Here is a 5,932-nt window from a genome sequence, read left to right on the forward strand (position 1 = left end):
AGAGACATCGTCCCTCCAGCGTGTCCTGGGTCTCCCCTCCTCCCGGTGGGACCTGAACTCCTCACCAGGGAGGCGTCCAGGAGGCATCCTGACCAGATGCCCGAGCCTCAACTGGCTCCTCTCGACGTGGAGGAGCAGCGGCTCTACTCTGAGTCCCTCCTGGATGACCGAGCTTCTCTCTCTAAGGGAGAGCCCAGCCACCCTGCGGAGGAGGAAACCCATTTCGGCCGCTTGTATCCGTGATCTCGTTCTTTCGGTCATGACCCAAAGCTCATGACCATAGATGAGGGTGGGAACGTAGATCGACCGGTAAATCGAGAGCTTCGCTTTTTGGCTCAGCTCTCTCTTCACCACGACGGACCGGTACAGCGCCCGCTTCACGGCAGACGCTGCCCCAATCCGCCTGTCGATCTCCCTTCTTCCCTCATTCGTGAACAAGATCCCCAGATACTTAAACTCCTCCACTTGAGGCAGGACGACCCCCCTCTGAGCTAAATATTCAGCTAATATGTAATTCCCTATGGACTGTCAAAATAAAAGCTGGGTCAGCTACTGTTGCTGTTGCCTTAAAAAGGCTCGACCTTTTTTCAGACTGAAATGTTGCACAAGAAGAAAAGAAACGATAAAAACAGGAATTTATAAAGAGGTTCAGAAGACCCAGCTTTTATTTTGGTAGTCCACTTCCGGTCATTGGCAAAAGAATTTGCTATTTAGCTCATAGCTAAATAGTTAGCTTAAAGCTAGCTACTTCAAGCTACTTAGCTTAAAGCTATAGTTATGCTAACTACTTAGCTATGTAGTTTGCTTAAAGTTAAATAGTTATCTTTAATCAAACTACAGCTTTGAATTAAGTGCTTCAGAAATAAATAGGTGATGACCTTTGACCTCAGACTCCAACCCATCCACGACTCTGGACCGGACTGCAGGAACGGATCAGATCCGGTTTCAGAAATGAAACATTCGTCTCTTGCTAGGCGGACGTTCCCAGATTAACGCTACGTCATCGTTCTGTCCGGATTATGCTGGATGTTACCAAACATTCTGGATTAACGAGCGTTTGGGTTCGATGATGGATTTACACACAATATAAGCTCCAGGTAACCTCAGCTTTCAAGGCGCTGCGTCTTTCTTATCTACCTATAAAACCTCCTGAGTGGATCCTCCAGGTTCTTCTTCATGAGTTCAGAGTCCGGCTGACCTGAGGAGCTCACTTCCTGCTGCAGCACCGCATGACTTCAGACCAGAGAGAGACGCTGAACAGCCAGCACACACACACACACACACACACACACACACACACACACACACACACACACACACACACTCACTCACTCACACACACTCACAGACACACGCAGACACACACACACACACACACACACACACACACACACACACACACACACACACACACACACACACACACACACACACACACACACACACACACACACACACACTCACACACACACACTCACAGACACACGCAGACACACACACACACACACGCACTCACTCACACACACTCACACACACTCACACACTCACAGACACACACACACTCACGCACACACACACACACACACAGTCGTACGCTACTATCCAACAGGGGACATTCCATTGACTTCCATTCATTTCTACAGCCTAACCCTAACCCTTTTCCTAACCCTAACCATCACATACCTAACCCTTTTCCTAACCCTAACCAAAAGTCAATTCACACCTTAGTCCTAACTGCAACCCCTGACCCTAAAACAGGGTCATTTCCAAGAGGGGACCTACAAAATGTCCCCTCTTCAACGGTGAGTCCCCTGTTGGTCAGTGTAAAATGACACGCATGTCCCCTGTTGGATAGTTACACATGAACACACACACACACAGACACACACACACACACACACACACACACACACACACACACACTCACACATACACACACACGCTCAATCTGGGCCATAAAAAGCTGATTTCAGGCGAGCAGTGAGTCGTGAGCCAAAGGTCCAGAGATTACTGCGTTCCTGCCGTTTGATGGATCCGTTACACTTTAAATGCTCCTCAGCTCATCACAAAGAAACAAACGCTCATGCGGCGCTGCAGCCACCCGCCCAGAGGTCAGGGGTCACCTCCCTGACACTGGTCACCTTTCCTCGCTTTACATCCCTGACACAAACGCTGAGCAGGTGAAGCTGAACCCAGCAGGGGGTCACAGAAAGCGTCCGCCGCGCCGTCTCTTTAAATCACAGCGGAAATCCCACTTTACTGCAGAGACGAAGCAGAATCAGTTATTCTGGCGGCCATCTTTCTATGAGCGCCGTCAAAATTCAACACATTTAGTTAGCAAGCAAAACATTTCATTACAAACCAGCTTAGTCATAAATTATACTATTACTATATAAAATTAACAAGCTAAATATTTAGTTAGCAAGCTAAATAATTAGCTCCAAACTAAATATCAGACCTTAAGCGAGAAAAAACATTTTTATTTTCTGCTCTTTTGGTTGTTTGTTGTAAAAATGAAATAAACCTCGTTATGTATTTATAAAATATATTTTATAATCTATCAACTGATCACATTTTCCATGTCCTTCTTTCAGGAAATATTTTCTTTTTACTTTAATTTGACACAAAAGAAACAGAAAATTTGGTCGGACTCACCACAACATGGTTCTCCAGTGATATTTGTTTTTCTTGACCTTTCAGGGCTTCCGTAGATCCAGACATTTGATCTCGGAGAACAAACTGATCCAGAACCTTCCAGACTGATCTGGACGTTTGAACGTTTTGGGAAACGTACGACATTGAAAACACAATGAACGACTTTAAAGCGTGAAATAAAGTCGTGAGCGTGACGACGTTCCTCCTCAGGCGCCGCTGTGAGTTATGTTTAGACTCAGCTGGGGTCATGGAGAGGTCACAGCCTCGCTGACCATATAAACATCATTATTCAGGTATGCAGGCGAATCGGCTTTCAGCCGAGCAGCAGAGAGAAGCTGCAGCAGATCCAGGGCTGCCGCAGCAGATCCAGGGCTGCCGCAGCAGATCCAGGGCTGCCGCAGCAGATCCAGCGCTGCCGCAGCAGATCCAGGGTTGCAGCAGCAGATCCAGCGCTGCCGCAGCAGATCCAGCGCTGCCGCAGCAGATCCAGGGTTGCCGCAGCAGATCCAGCGCTGCCGCAGCAGATCCAGCGCTGCCGCAGCAGATCCAGGGCTGCCGCAGCAGATCCAGGGCTGCCGCAGCAGATCCAGGGCTGCCGCAGCAGATCCAGGGCTGCCGCAGCAGATCCAGGGCTGCCGCAGCAGATCCAGGGCTGCCGCAGCAGATCCAGGGCTGCCGCAGCAGATCCAGCGCTGCCGCAGCAGATCCAGGGCTGCCGCAGCAGATCCAGGGCTGCCGCAGCAGATCCAGCGCTGCCGCAGCAGATCCAGGGCTGCCGCAGCAGATCCAGGGCTGCCGCAGCAGATCCAGCGCTGCCGCAGCAGATCCAGGGCTGCCGCAGCAGATCCAGGGCTGCCGCAGCAGATCCAGGGCTGCCGCAGCAGATCCAGGGCTGCCGCAGCAGATCCAGCGCTGCCGCAGCAGATCCAGGGCTGCCGCAGCAGATCCAGGGCTGCCGCAGCAGATCCAGGGCTGCCGCAGCAGATCCAGGGCTGCCGCAGCAGATCCAGCGCTGCCGCAGCAGATCCAGGGCTGCCGCAGCAGATCCAGCGCTGCCGCAGCAGATCCAGGGCTGCCGCAGCAGATCCAGCGCTGCCGCAGCAGATCCAGGGCTGCCGCAGCAGATCCAGGGCTGCCGCAGCAGATCCAGCGCTGCCGCAGCAGATCCAGGGCTGCCGCAGCAGATCCAGGGCTGCCGCAGCAGATCCAGGGCTGCCGCAGCAGATCCAGCGCTGCCGCAGCAGATCCAGCGCTGCCGCAGCAGATCCAGCGCTGCCGCAGCAGATCCAGGGCTGCCGCAGCAGATCCAGCGCTGCCGCAGCAGATCCAGGGCTGCCGCAGCAGATCCAGGGCTGCCGCAGCAGATCCAGGGCTGCCGCAGCAGATCCAGGGCTGCTGCAGCAGATCCAGGGCTGCCGCAGCAGATCCAGCGCTGCCGCAGCAGATCCAGGGCTGCCGCAGCAGATCCAGCGCTGCCGCAGCAGATCCAGGGCTGCCGCAGCAGATCCAGCGCTGCCGCAGCAGATCCAGGGCTGCCGCAGCAGATCCAGGGCTGCCGCAGCAGATCCAGCGCTGCCGCAGCAGATCCAGGGCTGCCGCAGCAGATCCAGGGCTGCCGCAGCAGATCCAGGGCTGCCGCAGCAGATCCAGCGCTGCCGCAGCAGATCCAGGGCTGCCGCAGCAGATCCAGCGCTGCCGCAGCAGATCCAGGGCTGCCGCAGCAGATCCAGGGCTGCTGCAGCAGGTTCTGGATGAGCTGCAGGGCCAAACCGGTCCGGGAAACGTTCGGGGGAAACTCTGTCCGCCTGCTGCTGGCTGATGAAACGCGCCGGAGGTTTTCCATCTCTGACCGTCAGGATCTCCAACACACACACTCCTGTCTGAGTCAGGATCTCCAACACACACACTCCTGTCTGAGTCAGGATCTCCAACACACACACTCCTGTCTGAGCCAGGATCTCCAACACACACACTCCTGTCTGAGTCAGGATCTCCAACACACACACTCCTGTCTGAGCCAGGATCTCCAACACACACACTCCTGTCTGAGTCAGGATCTCCAACACACACACTCCTGTCTGAGTCAGGATCTCCAACACACACACTCCTGTCTGAGCCGAACTCACCACTGCGTTTGTCTTCAAGTCAGTTTTATTCACAGATCATCTTTCACTAAACATTTTACTGCAACTGAGCACAGAAATTACCACACGGGGAAATTAAAACGGGGTTGAAAGACAAACGAAGCATTAAAATACATTTTAAAACAAAACAAACCTTTTCAGACGAGTTTATATGAGTGAATTTCAAGTTTAATGTAATTAAAACGTCCAAGTTTCTCTTAATTTCCACCATTTGCCTGCTGAACGTACGGTGGCTCACAGGTGCAAACAGCAAAAACAAAAGCAAGAAAATGTAAATCCTCCAGACCACTAGGGGCAGCCTAGAGCAGTAATGTTACTGATGTAACTATGTTTCTGTTTTATAATATTGCAAAACAACCTGAATGCTTGAAAAGGAGACGTGTAGTTTTTCCTCCAATGTTCTTCCATACATCCTGAGAGTCTGGCTTCATTTGCTGTGGAGGTCGACTCCCCCTAGTGGTCTGGAGGACTTCCTGAGCGAGTTCGCGGCTTTTTATACTTTCTGTTGTTTTTGCCTTTTTTTCTACGGAAGCACTTTACTGCCAGAGTTTGGAAATAAAATCAGGAGCGGTGTCTTGTTTAAAGGTGAAACAGCAACACCTCTTGGGTTTTAGATGTCGTCTAGAAGAAACATGGAGAGAGGAAGGAGAGTCACAGCGAGATCCTTCATGTTTTTAACAAGCTGTGTCACAGGAGAACATTTTTACATCTCGTTAAAATGAAATATAAAACTCGTCTTTTTAAAATGAGAAAGATTCTCATTAAAATGTGGTATGAAACTATAAAGATTCACATTTTTACAAGGTTTTCTCGTTTTGATGAAAAAGTTTCTCCTGAATTTATTTCCCAGTTCTGGCAGTTATATGCTTCCATAATTTGCAGCTTTTTTCCCTTTTCCTCTTCCTTTGCCAGCATTTTTGTTTGGGTTTATTTTAGCTGATTTCAGGTTTTTGCTTCTATTTTCTACGGCAGCAGAATGTTAGTTTTCAGCTTTTATTTTTAATTTGTTTATCCGTGTCTGTGTGTTTCTGCGTTTCTGTCGTTCGAGTGTCTGGAGTCCTGGCTGCATGGCTGCATGTCGTCTGCATAAAAATGGTGGACATCATGAAATGTTTTAAAGGTTTGTCCAGTGG

General features: G+C 50.9%; 1 long non-coding RNA gene across 2 annotated transcripts in view; it reads right to left on the reverse strand.

The window, feature by feature from the left end:
* The window catches only part of LOC145553875 (uncharacterized), a 5,477-nt gene extending 2,467 nt beyond the window's left edge, over positions 1-3,010 (reverse strand). The window contains exon 1 of one of the 2 annotated variants that reach the window (XR_014089919.1): positions 2,656-3,010. This is a non-coding gene — a long non-coding RNA (uncharacterized LOC145553875). The remainder of the gene's footprint in view (positions 1-2,655) is intronic. The other variant, XR_014089918.1, reaches the window with a different exon arrangement.
* Positions 3,011-5,932: the final 2,922 nt, after the last annotated feature.

The sequence above is a fragment of the Poecilia reticulata genome, chromosome 11, assembly GCF_904066995.2.
Source record: "Poecilia reticulata chromosome 11, P_reticulata-male-v2, whole genome shotgun sequence".
NCBI classification, from domain to species: domain Eukaryota; kingdom Metazoa; phylum Chordata; class Actinopteri; order Cyprinodontiformes; family Poeciliidae; genus Poecilia; species Poecilia reticulata.